An 18,554-nucleotide genomic window follows, 5' to 3' on the forward strand; every position below is an offset into this window, starting at 1 on the left:
TTTAGTAAGAAACGCACATGCGTTTTTTTGTCAAGACAAGCAGTTGTTTGCTAAGTGTGAAAGCACTGTTAGAACTGAGATCAGGTTTAATTTTCTCAGTACAAGCTTTACTTTGAAAGATAATCGCGTTCTTTGAAAGTTTATTAATTTCACGAAAGCTTTAGTAAGAAACGCACATGCGTTTTTTTGTCAAGACAAGCAGTTGTTTGCTAAGTGTGAAAGCACTGTTAGAACAGAGATCAGGTTTAATTTTATCAGTACAAGCTTTACTTTGAAAGATAATCGCGTTCTTTTGAAAGTTTATTAATTTCACGAAAGCTTTAGTAAGAAACGCACATGCGTTTTTTTTGTCAAGACAAGCAGTTGTTTGCTACGTGTGAAAGCACTGTTAGAACTGAGATCAGTGTTGCTTTTCTCAGTACAAGCTTTACTTTGAAAGATAATCGCGTTCTTTTGAAAGTTTATTAATTTCACGAAAGCTTTAGTAAGAAATGCACATGCGTTTCTTTGAAAGACAAGCAGTTGTTTGCTACGTGTGAAAGCACTGTTAGAACTGAGATCAGGTTTAATTTCCTCAGTACAAGCTTTACTTTGAAAGATAATCGCGTTTTTGAAAGTTTATTAATTTCACAAAAGCTTTAGTAAGAAACGCACATGCGTTTTTTTGTCAAGACAAGCAGTTGTTTGCTAAGTGTGAAAGCACTGTTAGAACTGAGATCAGGTTTAATTTTCTCAGTACAAGCTTTACTTTGAAAGATAATCGCGTTCTTTTGAAAGTTTATTAATTTCACGAAAGCTTTAGTAAGAAACGCACATGCGTTTTTTTGTCAAGACAAGCAGTTGTTTGCTAAGTGTGAAAGCACTGTTAGAACAGAGATCAGGTTTAATTTTATCAGTACAAGCTTTACTTTGAAAGATAATCGCGTTCTTTTGAAAGTTTATTAATTTCACGAAAGCTTTAGTAAGAAACGCACATGCGTTTTTTTTGTCAAGACAAGCAGTTGTTTGCTACGTGTGAAAGCACTGTTAGAACTGAGATCAGTGTTGCTTTTCTCAGTACAAGCTTTACTTTGAAAGATAATCGCGTTCTTTTGAAAGTTTATTAATTTCACGAAAGCTTTAGTTAGAAACGCACATGCGTTTCTTTGTCAAGACAAGCAGTTGTTTGCTACGTGTGAAAGCACTGTTAGAACTGAGATCAGTGTTGCTTTTCTTAGTACAAGCTTTACTTTGAAAGATAATCGCGTTCTTTTGAAACTTTATTAATTTCACGAAAGCTTTAGTAAGAAACGAACATGCGTTTCTTTGTCGAGACAAACAGTTGTTTGCTACGTGTGTAAGCACTGTTAGAACTAAGATCAGGTTTAATTTTCTCAGTACAAGCTTTACTTTGAAAGATAATCGCGTTCTTTTGAAAGTTTATTAATTTCACGAAAGCTTTAGTAAGAAACGCACATGCGTTTCTTTGTCAAGACAAGCAGTTGTTTGCTACGTGTGAAAGCACTGTTAGAACTGAGATCAGGTTTAATTTCCTCAGTACAAGCTTTACTTTGAAAGATAATCGCGTTCTTTTGAAAGTTTATTAATTCCACGAAAGCTTTAGTAAGAAATGCACATGCGTTTCTTTGAAAGACAAGCAGTTGTTTGCTACGTGTGAAAGCACTGTTAGAACTGAGATCAGGTTTAATTTCCTCAGTACAAGCTTTACTTTGAAAGATAATCGCGTTCTTTTGAAAGTTTATTAATTTCACGAAAGCTTTAATAAGAAACGCTCATGATTTTCTTTGTAAAGACAAGCAGTTGTTTGCTACGTGTGAAAGCACTGTTAGAACTGAGATCAGTGTTGCTTTTCTCAGTACAAGCTTTACTTTGAAAGATAATCGCGTTCTTTTGAAAGTTTATTAATTTCACGAAAGCTTTAGTAAGGAACGCACATGCGTTTCTTTGAAAGACAAGCAGTTGTTTGCTACGTGTGAAAGCACTGTTAGAACTGAGATCAGGTTTAATTTCCTCAGTACAAGCTTTACTTTGAAAGATAATCGCGTTCTTTTGAAAGTTTATTAATTTCACGAAAGCTTTAGTAAGAAACGCACATGCGTTTCTTTGTCAAGACAAGCAGTTGTTTGCTACGTGTGAAAGCACTGTTAGAACTGAGATCAGTGTTGCTTTTCTCCGTACAAGCTTTACTTTGAAAGATAATCGCGTTCTTTTGAAAGTTTATTAATTTCACGAAAGTTTTAGTAAGAAACGCACATGCGTTTTTTTGTCAAGACAAGCAGTTGTTTGCTACGTGTGAAAGCACTGTTAGAACTGAGATCAGTGTTGCTTTTCTCCGTACAAGCTTTACTTTGAAAGATAATCGCGTTCTTTTGAAAGTTTATTAATTTCACGAAAGCTTTAGTAAGAAACGCACATGCGTTTCTTTGTCAAGACAAGCAGTTGTTTGCTACGTGTGAAAGCACTGTTAGAACTGAGATCAGGTTTAATTTCCTCAGTACAAGCTTTACTTTGAAAGATAATCGCGTTCTTTTGAAACTTTATTAATTTCACGAAAGCTTTAGTAAGAAACGCACATGCGTTTCTTTGTCAAGACAAGCAGTTGTTTGCTACGTGTGAAAGCACTGTTAGAACTGAGATCAGGTTTAATTTCCTCAGTACAAGCTTTACTTTGAAAGATAATCGCGTTCTTTTGAAAGTTTATTAATTTCACGAAAGCTTTAATAAGAAACGCTCATGCTTTTCTTTGTAAAGACAAGCAGTTGTTTGCTACGTGTGAAAGCACTGTTAGAACTGAGATCAGTGTTGCTTTTCTCAGTACAAGCTTTACTTTGAAAGATAATCGCGTTCTTTTGAAAGTTTATTAATTTCACGAAAGCTTTAGTAAGAAATGCACATGCGTTTCTTTGAAAGACAAGCAGTTGTTTGCTACGTGTGAAAGCACTGTTAGAACTGAGATCAGGTTTAATTTCCTCAGTACAAGCTTTACTTTGAAAGATAATCGCGTTTTTGAAAGTTTATTAATTTCACAAAAGCTTTAGTAAGAAACGCACATGCGTTTTTTTGTCAAGACAAGCAGTTGTTTGCTAAGTGTGAAAGCACTGTTAGAACTGAGATCAGGTTTAATTTTCTCAGTACAAGCTTTACTTTGAAAGATAATCGCGTTCTTTGAAAGTTTATTAATTTCACGAAAGCTTTAGTAAGAAACGCACATGCGTTTTTTTGTCAAGACAAGCAGTTGTTTGCTAAGTGTGAAAGCACTGTTAGAACAGAGATCAGGTTTAATTTTATCAGTACAAGCTTTACTTTGAAAGATAATCGCGTTCTTTTGAAAGTTTATTAATTTCACGAAAGCTTTAGTAAGAAACGCACATGCGTTTTTTTTGTCAAGACAAGCAGTTGTTTGCTACGTGTGAAAGCACTGTTAGAACTGAGATCAGTGTTGCTTTTCTCAGTACAAGCTTTACTTTGAAAGATAATCGCGTTCTTTTGAAAGTTTATTAATTTCACGAAAGCTTTAGTTAGAAACGCACATGCGTTTCTTTGTCAAGACAAGCAGTTGTTTGCTACGTGTGAAAGCACTGTTAGAACTGAGATCAGTGTTGCTTTTCTTAGTACAAGCTTTACTTTGAAAGATAATCGCGTTCTTTTGAAACTTTATTAATTTCACGAAAGCTTTAGTAAGAAACGAACATGCGTTTCTTTGTCGAGACAAACAGTTGTTTGCTACGTGTGTAAGCACTGTTAGAACTAAGATCAGGTTTAATTTTCTCAGTACAAGCTTTACTTTGAAAGATAATCGCGTTCTTTTGAAAGTTTATTAATTTCACGAAAGCTTTAGTAAGAAACGCACATGCGTTTCTTTGTCAGGACAAGCAGTTGTTTGCTACGTGTGAAAGCACTGTTAGAACTGAGATCAGGTTTAATTTTATCAGTACAAGCTTTACTTTGAAAGATAATCGCGTTCTTTTGAAAGTTTATTAATTTCACGAAAGTTTTAGTAAGAAACGCACATGCGTTTTTTTGTCAAGACAAGCAGTAGTTTGCTACGTGTGAAAGCACTGTTAGAACTGAGATCAGTGTTGCTTTTCTCAGTACAAGCTTTACTTTGAAAGATAATCGCGTTCTTTTGAAAGTATATTAATTTCACGAAAGCTTTAGTAAGAAACGCACATGCGTTTCTTTGTCAAGACAAGCAGTTGTTTGCTACGTGTGAAAGCACTGTTAGAACTGAGATCAGGTTTAATTTCCTCAGTACAAGCTTTACTTTGAAAGATAATCGCGTTCTTTTGAAAGTTTATTAATTCCACGAAAGCTTTAGTAAGAAATGCACATGCGTTTCTTTGAAAGACAAGCAGTTGTTTGCTACGTGTGAAAGCACTGTTAGAACTGAGATCAGTGTTGCTTTTCTCAGTACAAGCTTTACTTTGAAAGATAATCGCGTTCTTTTGAAAGTTTATTAATTTCACGAAAGCTTTAGTAAGGAACGCACATGCGTTTCTTTGAAAGACAAGCAGTTGTTTGCTACGTGTGAAAGCACTGTTAGAACTGAGATCAGGTTTAATTTCCTCAGTACAAGCTTTACTTTGAAAGATAATCGCGTTCTTTTGAAAGTTTATTAATTTCACGAAAGCTTTAGTAAGAAACGCACATGCGTTTCTTTGTCAAGACAAGCAGTTGTTTGCTACGTGTGAAAGCACTGTTAGAACTGAGATCAGTGTTGCTTTCCTCAGTACAAGCTTTACTTTTAAAGATAATCGCGTTCTTTTGAAACTTTATTAATTTCACGAAAGCTTTAGTAAGGAACGCTCATGCATTTCTTTGTAAAGACAAGCAGTTGTTTGCTACGTGTGAAAGCACTGTTAGAACTGAGATCAGGTTTAACTTTCTCAGTACAAGCTTTACTTTGAAAGATAATCGCGTTCTTTTGAAAGTTTATTAATTTCACGAAAGCTTTAGTAAGAAACGCACATGCGTTTCTTTGTCAGGACAAGCAGTTGTTTGCTACGTGTGAAAGCACTGTTAGAACTGAGATCAGGTTTAATTTTATCAGTACAAGCTTTACTTTGAAAGATAATCGCGTTCTTTTGAAAGTTTATTAATTTCACGAAAGTTTTAGTAAGAAACGCACATGCGTTTTTTTGTCAAGACAAGCAGTAGTTTGCTACGTGTGAAAGCACTGTTAGAACTGAGATCAGTGTTGCTTTTCTCAGTACAAGCTTTACTTTGAAAGATAATCGCGTTCTTTTGAAAGTATATTAATTTCACGAAAGCTTTAGTAAGAAACGCACATGCGTTTCTTTGTCAAGACAAGCAGTTGTTTGCTACGTGTGAAAGCACTGTTAGAACTGAGATCAGGTTTAATTTCCTCAGTACAAGCTTTACTTTGAAAGATAATCGCGTTCTTTTGAAAGTTTATTAATTCCACGAAAGCTTTAGTAAGAAATGCACATGCGTTTCTTTGAAAGACAAGCAGTTGTTTGCTACGTGTGAAAGCACTGTTAGAACTGAGATCAGTGTTGCTTTTCTTAGTACAAGCTTTACTTTGAAAGATAATCGCGTTCTTTTGAAACTTTATTAATTTCACGAAAGCTTTAGTAAGAAACGAACATGCGTTTCTTTGTCGAGACAAGCAGTTGTTTGCTATGTGTGAAAGCACTGTTAGAACTGAGATCAGTGTTGCTTTTCTCAGTACAAGCTTTACTTTGAAAGATAATCGCGTTCTTTTGAAACTTTATTAATTTCACGAAAGCTTTAGTAAGGAACGCTCATGCATTTCTTTGTAAAGACAAGCAGTTGTTTGCTACGTGTGAAAGCACTGTTAGAACTGAGATCAGTTTTGCTTTTCTCAGTACAAGCTTTACTTTGAAAGATAATCGCGTTCCTTTGAAACTTTATTAATTTCACGAAAGCTTTAGTAAGAAACGAACATGCGTTTCTTTGTCGAGACAAGCAGTTGTTTGCTACGTGTGAAAGCACTGTTAGAACTGAGATCAGTGTTGCTTTTCTCAGTACAAGCTTTACTTTGAAAGATAATCGCGTTCTTTTGAAAGTTTATTAATTTCACGAAAGCTTTAGTAAGGAACGCTCATGCATTTCTTTGTAAAGACAAGCAGTTATTTGCTACGTGTGAAAGCACTGTTAGAACTGAGATCAGGTTTAATTTCCTCAGTACAAGCTTTACTTTGAAAGATAATCGTGTTCTTTTGAAAGTTTATTAATTTCACGAAAGCTTTAGTAAGAAACGCACATGCGTTTCTTTGTCAAGACAAGCAGTTGTTTGCTACGTGTGAAAGCACTGTTAGAACTGAGATCAGGTTTAATTTTCTCAGTACAAGCTTTACTTTGAAAGATAATCGCGTTCTTTTGAAAGTTTATTAATTTCACGAAAGCTTTAGTAAGGAACGCGCATGCATTTCTTTGTAAAGACAAGCAGTTGTTTGCTACGTGTGAAAGCACTGTTAGAACTGAGATCAGTGTTGCTTTTCTCACTACAAGTTTTACTTTGAAAGATAATCGCGTTCTTTTGAAACTTTATTAATTTCACGAAAGCTTTAGTAAGAAACGAACATGCGTTTCTTTGTCGAGACAAGCAGTTGTTTGCTACGTGTGAAAGCACTGTTAGACCTGAGATCAGGTTTAATTTTCTCAGTACAAGCTTTACTTTGAAAGATAATCGCGTTCTTTTGAAAGTTTATTAATTTCACGAAAGCTTTAGTAAGAAACACACACGCGTTTCTTTGTCAAGACAAGCAGTTGTTTGCTACGTGTGAAAGCACTGTTAGAACTGAGATCAGGTTTAATTTTAGCAGTACAAGCTTTACTTTGAAAGATAATCGCGTTCTTTTGAAAGTTTATTAATTTCACGAAAGTTTTAGTAAGAAACGCACATGCGTTTTTTTGTCAAGACAAGCAGTTGTTTGCTACGTGTGAAAGCACTGTTAGAACTGAGATCAGTGTTGCTTTTCTCCGTACAAGCTTTACTTTGAAAGATAATCGCGTTCTTTTGAAAGTTTATTAATTTCACGAAAGCTTTAGTAAGAAACGCACATGCGTTTCTTTGTCAAGACAAGCAGTTGTTTGCTACGTGTGAAAGCACTGTTAGAACTGAGATCAGGTTTAATTTCCTCAGTACAAGCTTTACTTTGAAAGATAATCGCGTTTTTGAAAGTTTATTAATTTCACAAAAGCTTTAGTAAGAAACGAACATGCGTTTCTTTGTCGAGACAAGCAGTTGTTTGCTATGTGTGAAAGCACTGTTAGAACTGAGATCAGTGTTGCTTTTCTCAGTATAAGCTTTACTTTGAAAGATAATCGCGTTCTTTTGAAACTTTATTAATTTCACGAAAGCTTTAGTAAGGAACGCTCATGCATTTCTTTGTAAAGACAAGCAGTTATTTGCTACGTGTGAAAGCACTGTTAGAACTGAGATCAGGTTTAATTTCCTCAGTACAAGCTTTACTTTGAAAGATAATCGTGTTCTTTTGAAAGTTTATTAATTTCACGAAAGCTTTAGTAAGAAACGCACATGCGTTTCTTTGTCAAGACAAGCAGTTGTTTGCTACGTGTGAAAGCACTGTTAGAACTGAGATCAGGTTTAATTTTCTCAGTACAAGCTTTACTTTGAAAGATAATCGCGTTCTTTTGAAAGTTTATTAATTTCACGAAAGCTTTAGTAAGGAACGCGCATGCATTTCTTTGTAAAGACAAGCAGTTGTTTGCTACGTGTGAAAGCACTGTTAGAACTGAGATCAGTGTTGCTTTTCTCACTACAAGTTTTACTTTGAAAGATAATCGCGTTCTTTTGAAACTTTATTAATTTCACGAAAGCTTTAGTAAGAAACGAACATGCGTTTCTTTGTCGAGACAAGCAGTTGTTTGCTACGTGTGAAAGCACTGTTAGACCTGAGATCAGGTTTAATTTTCTCAGTACAAGCTTTACTTTGAAAGATAATCGCGTTCTTTTGAAAGTTTATTAATTTCACGAAAGCTTTAGTAAGAAACACACACGCGTTTCTTTGTCAAGACAAGCAGTTGTTTGCTACGTGTGAAAGCACTGTTAGAACTGAGATCAGGTTTAATTTTAGCAGTACAAGCTTTACTTTGAAAGATAATCGCGTTCTTTTGAAAGTTTATTAATTTCACGAAAGTTTTAGTAAGAAACGCACATGCGTTTTTTTGTCAAGACAAGCAGTTGTTTGCTACGTGTGAAAGCACTGTTAGAACTGAGATCAGTGTTGCTTTTCTCCGTACAAGCTTTACTTTGAAAGATAATCGCGTTCTTTTGAAAGTTTATTAATTTCACGAAAGCTTTAGTAAGAAACGCACATGCGTTTCTTTGTCAAGACAAGCAGTTGTTTGCTACGTGTGAAAGCACTGTTAGAACTGAGATCAGGTTTAATTTCCTCAGTACAAGCTTTACTTTGAAAGATAATCGCGTTCTTTTGAAAGTTTATTAATTTCACGAAAGCTTTAGTAAGAAACGCACATGCGTTTCTTTGTCAAGACAAGCAGTTGTTTGCTACGTGTGAAAGCACTGTTAGAACTGAGATCAGGTTTAATTTCCTCAGTACAAGCTTTACTTTGAAAGATAATCGCGTTCTTTTGAAAGTTTATTAATTTCACGAAAGCTTTAATAAGAAACGCTCATGCTTTTCTTTGTAAAGACAAGCAGTTGTTTGCTACGTGTGAAAGCACTGTTAGAACTGAGATCAGTGTTTCTTTTCTCAGTACAAGCTTTACTTTGAAAGATAATCGCGTTCTTTTGAAAGTTTATTAATTTCACGAAAGCTTTAGTAAGAAATGCACATGCGTTTCTTTCAAAGACAAGCAGTTGTTTGCTACGTGTGAAAGCACTGTTAGAACTGAGATCAGGTTTAATTTCCTCAGTACAAGCTTTACTTTGAAAGATAATCGCGTTTTTGAAAGTTTATTAATTTCACAAAAGCTTTAGTAAGAAACGCACATGCGTTTTTTTGTCAAGACAAGCAGTTGTTTGCTAAGTGTGAAAGCACTGTTAGAACTGAGATCAGGTTTAATTTTCTCAGTACAAGCTTTACTTTGAAAGATAATCGCGTTCTTTGAAAGTTTATTAATTTCACGAAAGCTTTAGTAAGAAACGCACATGCGTTTTTTTGTCAAGACAAGCAGTTGTTTGCTAAGTGTGAAAGCACTGTTAGAACAGAGATCAGGTTTAATTTTATCAGTACAAGCTTTACTTTGAAAGATAATCGCGTTCTTTTGAAAGTTTATTAATTTCACGAAAGCTTTAGTAAGAAACGCACATGCGTTTTTTTTGTCAAGACAAGCAGTTGTTTGCTACGTGTGAAAGCACTGTTAGAACTGAGATCAGTGTTGCTTTTCTCAGTACAAGCTTTACTTTGAAAGATAATCGCGTTCTTTTGAAAGTTTATTAATTTCACGAAAGCTTTAGTAAGAAATGCATATGCGTTTCTTTGAAAGACAAGCAGTTGTTTGCTACGTGTGAAAGCACTGTTAGAACTGAGATCAGGTTTAATTTCCTCAGTACAAGCTTTACTTTGAAAGATAATCGCGTTTTTGAAAGTTTATTAATTTCACAAAAGCTTTAGTAAGAAACGCACATGCGTTTTTTTGTCAAGACAAGCAGTTGTTTGCTAAGTGTGAAAGCACTGTTAGAACTGAGATCAGGTTTAATTTTCTCAGTACAAGCTTTACTTTGAAAGATAATCGCGTTCTTTTGAAAGTTTATTAATTTCACGAAAGCTTTAGTAAGAAACGCACATGCGTTTTTTTGTCAAGACAAGCAGTTGTTTGCTAAGTGTGAAAGCACTGTTAGAACAGAGATCAGGTTTAATTTTATCAGTACAAGCTTTACTTTGAAAGATAATCGCGTTCTTTTGAAAGTTTATTAATTTCACGAAAGCTTTAGTAAGAAACGCACATGCGTTTTTTTTTCAAGACAAGCAGTTGTTTGCTACGTGTGAAAGCACTGTTAGAACTGAGATCAGTGTTGCTTTTCTCAGTACAAGCTTTACTTTGAAAGATAATCGCGTTCTTTTGAAAGTTTATTAATTTCACGAAAGCTTTAGTTAGAAACGCACATGCGTTTCTTTGTCAAGACAAGCAGTTGTTTGCTACGTGTGAAAGCACTGTTAGAACTGAGATCAGTGTTGCTTTTCTTAGTACAAGCTTTACTTTGAAAGATAATCGCGTTCTTTTGAAACTTTATTAATTTCACGAAAGCTTTAGTAAGAAACGAACATGCGTTTCTTTGTCGAGACAAACAGTTGTTTGCTACGTGTGTAAGCACTGTTAGAACTAAGATCAGGTTTAATTTTCTCAGTACAAGCTTTACTTTGAAAGATAATCGCGTTCTTTTGAAAGTTTATTAATTTCACGAAAGCTTTAGTAAGAAACGCACATGCGTTTCTTTGTCAAGACAAGCAGTTGTTTGCTACGTGTGAAAGCACTGTTAGAACTGAGATCAGGTTTAATTTTATCAGTACAAGCTTTACTTTGAAAGATAATCGCGTTCTTTTGAAAGTTTATTAATTTCACGAAAGTTTTAGTAAGAAACGCACATGCGTTTTTTTGTCAAGACAAGCAGTAGTTTGCTACGTGTGAAAGCACTGTTAGAACTGAGATCAGTGTTGCTTTTCTCAGTACAAGCTTTACTTTGAAAGATAATCGCGTTCTTTTGAAAGTATATTAATTTCACGAAAGCTTTAGTAAGGAACGCACATGCGTTTCTTTGTCAAGACAAGCAGTTGTTTGCTACGTGTGAAAGCACTGTTAGAACTGAGATCAGGTTTAATTTCCTCAGTACAAGCTTTACTTTGAAAGATAATCGCGTTCTTTTGAAAGTTTATTAATTCCACGAAAGCTTTAGTAAGAAATGCACATGCGTTTCTTTGAAAGACAAGCAGTTGTTTGCTACATGTGAAAGCACTGTTAGAACTGAGATCAGGTTTAATTTCCTCAGTACAAGCTTTACTTTGAAAGATAATCGCGTTCTTTTGAAAGTTTATTAATTTCACGAAAGCTTTAATAAGAAACGCTCATGATTTTCTTTGTAAAGACAAGCAGTTGTTTGCTACGTGTGAAAGCACTGTTAGAACTGAGATCAGTGTTGCTTTTCTCAGTACAAGCTTTACTTTGAAAGATAATCGCGTTCTTTTGAAAGTTTATTAATTTCACGAAAGCTTTAGTAAGGAACGCACATGCGTTTCTTTGAAAGACAAGCAGTTGTTTGCTACGTGTGAAAGCACTGTTAGAACTGAGATCAGGTTTAATTTCCTCAGTACAAGCTTTACTTTGAAAGATAATCGCGTTCTTTTGAAAGTTTATTAATTTCACGAAAGCTTTAGTAAGAAACGCACATGCGTTTCTTTGTCAAGACAAGCAGTTGTTTGCTACGTGTGAAAGCACTGTTAGAACTGAGATCAGTGTTGCTTTTCTCAGTACAAGCTTTACTTTTAAAGATAATCGCGTTCTTTTGAAACTTTATTAATTTCACGAAAGCTTTAGTAAGGAACGCTCATGCATTTCTTTGTAAAGACAAGCAGTTGTTTGCTACGTGTGAAAGCACTGTTAGGACTGAGATCAGGTTTAACTTTCTCAGTACAAGCTTTACTTTGAAAGATAATCGCGTTCTTTTGAAAGTTTATTAATTTCACGAAAGCTTTAGTAAGAAACGCACATGCGTTTTTTTGTCAAGACAAGCAGTTGTTTGCTACGTGTGAAAGCACTGTTAGAACTGAGATCAGGTTTAATTTTATCAGTACAAGCTTTACTTTGAAAGATAATCGCGTTCTTTGAAATTTTATTAATTTCACGAAAGTTTTAGTAAGAAACGCACATGCGTTTTTTTTGTCAAGACAAGCAGTTGTTTGCTACGTGTGAAAGCACTGTTAGAACTGAGATCAGTGTTGCTTTTCTCAGTACAAGCTTTACTTTGAAAGATAATCGCGTTCTTTTGAAAGTTTATTAATTTCACGAAAGCTTTAGTAAGAAATGCACATGCGTTTCTTTGAAAGACAAGCAGTTGTTTGCTACGTGTGAAAGCACTGTTAGAACTGAGATCAGGTTTAATTTCCTCAGTACAAGCTTTACTTTGAAAGATAATCGCGTTTTTGAAAGTTTATTAATTTCACAAAAGCTTTAGTAAGAAACGCACATGCGTTTTTTTGTCAAGACAAGCAGTTGTTTGCTAAGTGTGAAAGCACTGTTAGAACTGAGATCAGGTTTAATTTTCTCAGTACAAGCTTTACTTTGAAAGATAATCGCGTTCTTTTGAAAGTTTATTAATTTCACGAAAGCTTTAGTAAGAAACGCACATGCGTTTTTTTGTCAAGACAAGCAGATGTTTGCTAAGTGTGAAAGCACTGTTAGAACAGAGATCAGGTTTAATTTTATCAGTACAAGCTTTACTTTGAAAGATAATCGCGTTCTTTTGAAAGTTTATTAATTTCACGAAAGCTTTAGTAAGAAACGCACATGCGTTTTTTTTGTCAAGACAAGCAGTTGTTTGCTACATGTGAAAGCACTGTTAGAACTGAGATCAGTGTTGCTTTTCTCAGTACAAGCTTTACTTTGAAAGATAATCGCGTTCTTTTGAAAGTTTATTAATTTCACGAAAGCTTTAGTTAGAAACGCACATGCGTTTCTTTGTCAAGACAAGCAGTTGTTTGCTACGTGTGAAAGCACTGTTAGAACTGAGATCAGTGTTGCTTTTCTCAGTACAAGCTTTACTTTTAAAGATAATCGCGTTCTTTTGAAACTTTATTAATTTCACGAAAGCTTTAGTAAGGAACGCTCATGCATTTCTTTGTAAAGACAAGCAGTTGTTTGCTACGTGTGAAAGCACTGTTAGAACTGAGATCAGTGTTGCTTTTCTCAGTACAAGCTTTACTTTGAAAGATAATCGCGTTCTTTTGAAAGTTTATTAATTTCACGAAAGCTTTAGTTAGAAACGCACATGCGTTTCTTTGTCAAGACAAGCAGTTGTTTGCTACGTGTGAAAGCACTGTTAGAACTGAGATCAGTGTTGCTTTTCTTAGTACAAGCTTTACTTTGAAAGATAATCGCGTTCTTTTGAAAGTTTATTAATTTCACGAAAGCTTTAGTAAGGAACGCTCATGCATTTCTTTGTAAAGACAAGCAGTTATTTGCTACGTGTGAAAGCACTGTTAGAACTGAGATCAGGTTTAATTTCCTCAGTACAAGCTTTACTTTGAAAGATAATCGTGTTCTTTTGAAAGTTTATTAATTTCACGAAAGCTTTAGTAAGAAACGCACATGCGTTTCTTTGTCAAGACAAGCAGTTGTTTGCTACGTGTGAAAGCACTGTTAGAACTGAGATCAGGTTTAATTTTCTCAGTACAAGCTTTACTTTGAAAGATAATCGCGTTCTTTTGAAAGTTTATTAATTTCACGAAAGCTTTAGTAAGGAACGCGCATGCATTTCTTTGTAAAGACAAGCAGTTGTTTGCTACGTGTGAAAGCACTGTTAGAACTGAGATCAGTGTTGCTTTTCTCACTACAAGTTTTACTTTGAAAGATAATCGCGTTCTTTTGAAACTTTATTAATTTCACGAAAGCTTTAGTAAGAAACGAACATGCGTTTCTTTGTCGAGACAAGCAGTTGTTTGCTACGTGTGAAAGCACTGTTAGACCTGAGATCAGGTTTAATTTTCTCAGTACAAGCTTTACTTTGAAAGATAATCGCGTTCTTTTGAAAGTTTATTAATTTCACGAAAGCTTTAGTAAGAAACACACATGCGTTTCTTTGTCAAGACAAGCAGTTGTTTGCTACGTGTGAAAGCACTGTTAGAACTGAGATCAGGTTTAATTTTAGCAGTACAAGCTTTACTTTGAAAGATAATCGCGTTCTTTTGAAAGTTTATTAATTTCACGAAAGTTTTAGTAAGAAACGCACATGGGTTTTTTTGTCAAGACAAGCAGTTGTTTGCTACGTGTGAAAGCACTGTTAGAACTGAGATCAGTGTTGCTTTTCTCCGTACAAGCTTTACTTTGAAAGATAATCGCGTTCTTTTGAAAGTTTATTAATTTCACGAAAGCTTTAGTAAGAAACGCACATGCGTTTCTTTGTCAAGACAAGCAGTTGTTTGCTACGTGTGAAAGCACTGTTAGAACTGAGATCAGGTTTAATTTCCTCAGTACAAGCTTTACTTTGAAAGATAATCGCGTTCTTTTGAAAGTTTATTAATTTCACGAAAGCTTTAGTAAGAAACGCACATGCGTTTCTTTGTCAAGACAAGCAGTTGTTTGCTACGTGTGAAAGCACTGTTAGAACTGAGATCAGGTTTAATTTCCTCAGTACAAGCTTTACTTTGAAAGATAATCGCGTTCTTTTGAAAGTTTATTAATTTCACGAAAGCTTTAATAAGAAACGCTCATGCTTTTCTTTGTAAAGACAAGCAGTTGTTTGCTACGTGTGAAAGCACTGTTAGAACTGAGATCAGTGTTTCTTTTCTCAGTACAAGCTTTACTTTGAAAGATAATCGCGTTCTTTTGAAAGTTTATTAATTTCACGAAAGCTTTAGTAAGAAATGCACATGCGTTTCTTTCAAAGACAAGCAGTTGTTTGCTACGTGTGAAAGCACTGTTAGAACTGAGATCAGGTTTAATTTCCTCAGTACAAGCTTTACTTTGAAAGATAATCGCGTTTTTGAAAGTTTATTAATTTCACAAAAGCTTTAGTAAGAAACGCACATGCGTTTTTTTGTCAAGACAAGCAGTTGTTTGCTAAGTGTGAAAGCACTGTTAGAACTGAGATCAGGTTTAATTTTCTCAGTACAAGCTTTACTTTGAAAGATAATCGCGTTCTTTGAAAGTTTATTAATTTCACGAAAGCTTTAGTAAGAAACGCACATGCGTTTTTTTGTCAAGACAAGCAGTTGTTTGCTACGTGTGAAAGCACTGTTAGAACTGAGATCAGGTTTAATTTCCTCAGTACAAGCTTTACTTTGAAAGATAATCGCGTTTTTGAAAGTTTATTAATTTCACAAAAGCTTTAGTAAGAAACGCACATGCGTTTTTTTGTCAAGACAAGCAGTTGTTTGCTAAGTGTGAAAGCACTGTTAGAACTGAGATCAGGTTTAATTTTCTCAGTACAAGCTTTACTTTGAAAGATAATCGCGTTCTTTGAAAGTTTATTAATTTCACGAAAGCTTTAGTAAGAAACGCACATGCGTTTTTTTGTCAAGACAAGCAGTTGTTTGCTAAGTGTGAAAGCACTGTTAGAACAGAGATCAGGTTTAATTTTATCAGTACAAGCTTTACTTTGAAAGATAATCGCGTTCTTTTGAAAGTTTATTAATTTCACGAAAGCTTTAGTAAGAAACGCACATGCGTTTTTTTTGTCAAGACAAGCAGTTGTTTGCTACGTGTGAAAGCACTGTTAGAACTGAGATCAGTGTTGCTTTTCTCAGTACAAGCTTTACTTTGAAAGATAATCGCGTTCTTTTGAAAGTTTATTAATTTCACGAAAGCTTTAGTAAGAAATGCATATGCGTTTCTTTGAAAGACAAGCAGTTGTTTGCTACGTGTGAAAGCACTGTTAGAACTGAGATCAGGTTTAATTTCCTCAGTACAAGCTTTACTTTGAAAGATAATCGCGTTTTTGAAAGTTTATTAATTTCACAAAAGCTTTAGTAAGAAACGCACATGCGTTTTTTTGTCAAGACAAGCAGTTGTTTGCTAAGTGTGAAAGCACTGTTAGAACTGAGATCAGGTTTAATTTTCTCAGTACAAGCTTTACTTTGAAAGATAATCGCGTTCTTTTGAAAGTTTATTAATTTCACGAAAGCTTTAGTAAGAAACGCACATGCGTTTTTTTGTCAAGACAAGCAGTTGTTTGCTAAGTGTGAAAGCACTGTTAGAACAGAGATCAGGTTTAATTTTATCAGTACAAGCTTTACTTTGAAAGATAATCGCGTTCTTTTGAAAGTTTATTAATTTCACGAAAGCTTTAGTAAGAAACGCACATGCGTTTTTTTTTCAAGACAAGCAGTTGTTTGCTACGTGTGAAAGCACTGTTAGAACTGAGATCAGTGTTGCTTTTCTCAGTACAAGCTTTACTTTGAAAGATAATCGCGTTCTTTTGAAAGTTTATTAATTTCACGAAAGCTTTAGTTAGAAACGCACATGCGTTTCTTTGTCAAGACAAGCAGTTGTTTGCTACGTGTGAAAGCACTGTTAGAACTGAGATCAGTGTTGCTTTTCTTAGTACAAGCTTTACTTTGAAAGATAATCGCGTTCTTTTGAAACTTTATTAATTTCACGAAAGCTTTAGTAAGAAACGAACATGCGTTTCTTTGTCGAGACAAACAGTTGTTTGCTACGTGTGTAAGCACTGTTAGAACTAAGATCAGGTTTAATTTTCTCAGTACAAGCTTTACTTTGAAAGATAATCGCGTTCTTTTGAAAGTTTATTAATTTCACGAAAGCTTTAGTAAGAAACGCACATGCGTTTCTTTGTCAAGACAAGCAGTTGTTTGCTACGTGTGAAAGCACTGTTAGAACTGAGATCAGGTTTAATTTTATCAGTACAAGCTTTACTTTGAAAGATAATCGCGTTCTTTTGAAAGTTTATTAATTTCACGAAAGTTTTAGTAAGAAACGCACATGCGTTTTTTTGTCAAGACAAGCAGTAGTTTGCTACGTGTGAAAGCACTGTTAGAACTGAGATCAGTGTTGCTTTTCTCAGTACAAGCTTTACTTTGAAAGATAATCGCGTTCTTTTGAAAGTATATTAATTTCACGAAAGCTTTAGTAAGGAACGCACATGCGTTTCTTTGTCAAGACAAGCAGTTGTTTGCTACGTGTGAAAGCACTGTTAGAACTGAGATCAGGTTTAATTTCCTCAGTACAAGCTTTACTTTGAAAGATAATCGCGTTCTTTTGAAAGTTTATTAATTCCACGAAAGCTTTAGTAAGAAATGCACATGCGTTTCTTTGAAAGACAAGCAGTTGTTTGCTACATGTGAAAGCACTGTTAGAACTGAGATCAGGTTTAATTTCCTCAGTACAAGCTTTACTTTGAAAGATAATCGCGTTCTTTTGAAAGTTTATTAATTTCACGAAAGCTTTAATAAGAAACGCTCATGATTTTCTTTGTAAAGACAAGCAGTTGTTTGCTACGTGTGAAAGCACTGTTAGAACTGAGATCAGTGTTGCTTTTCTCAGTACAAGCTTTACTTTGAAAGATAATCGCGTTCTTTTGAAAGTTTATTAATTTCACGAAAGCTTTAGTAAGGAACGCACATGCGTTTCTTTGAAAGACAAGCAGTTGTTTGCTACGTGTGAAAGCACTGTTAGAACTGAGATCAGGTTTAATTTCCTCAGTACAAGCTTTACTTTGAAAGATAATCGCGTTCTTTTGAAAGTTTATTAATTTCACGAAAGCTTTAGTAAGAAACGCACATGCGTTTCTTTGTCAAGACAAGCAGTTGTTTGCTACGTGTGAAAGCACTGTTAGAACTGAGATCAGTGTTGCTTTTCTCAGTACAAGCTTTACTTTTAAAGATAATCGCGTTCTTTTGAAACTTTATTAATTTCACGAAAGCTTTAGTAAGGAACGCTCATGCATTTCTTTGTAAAGACAAGCAGTTGTTTGCTACGTGTGAAAGCACTGTTAGAACTGAGATCAGGTTTAACTTTCTCAGTACAAGCTTTACTTTGAAAGATAATCGCGTTCTTTTGAAAGTTTATTAATTTCACGAAAGCTTTAGTAAGAAACGCACATGCGTTTTTTTGTCAAGACAAGCAGTTGTTTGCTACGTGTGAAAGCACTGTTAGAACTGAGATCAGGTTTAATTTTATCAGTACAAGCTTTACTTTGAAAGATAATCGCGTTCTTTGAAATTTTATTAATTTCACGAAAGTTTTAGTAAGAAACGCACATGCGTTTTTTTTGTCAAGACAACCAGTTGTTTGCTACGTGTGAAAGCACTGTTAGAACTGAGATCAGTGTTGCTTTTCTCAGTACAAGCTTTACTTTGAAAGATAATCGCGTTCTTTTGAAAGTTTATTAATTTCACGAAAGCTTTAGTAAGAAATGCACATGCGTTTCTTTGAAAGACAAGCAGTTGTTTGCTACGTGTGAAAGCACTGTTAGAACTGAGATCAGGTTTAATTTCCTCAGTACAAGCTTTACTTTGAAAGATAATCGCGTTTTTGAAAGTTTATTAATTTCACAAAAGCTTTAGTAAGAAACGCACATGCGTTTTTTTGTCAAGACAAGCAGTTGTTTGCTAAGTGTGAAAGCACTGTTAGAACTGAGATCAGGTTTAATTTTCTCAGTACAAGCTTTACTTTGAAAGATAATCGCGTTCTTTTGAAAGTTTATTAATTTCACGAAAGCTTTAGTAAGAAACGCACATGCGTTTTTTTGTCAAGACAAGCAGATGTTTGCTAAGTGTGAAAGCACTGTTAGAACAGAGATCAGGTTTAATTTTATCAGTACAAGCTTTACTTTGAAAGATAATCGCGTTCTTTTGAAAGTTTATTAATTTCACGAAAGCTTTAGTAAGAAACGCACATGCGTTTTTTTT

This window comes from Chionomys nivalis, chromosome 17 (assembly GCF_950005125.1).
Source record: "Chionomys nivalis chromosome 17, mChiNiv1.1, whole genome shotgun sequence".
Taxonomy (NCBI): Eukaryota; Metazoa; Chordata; class Mammalia; order Rodentia; family Cricetidae; genus Chionomys; species Chionomys nivalis.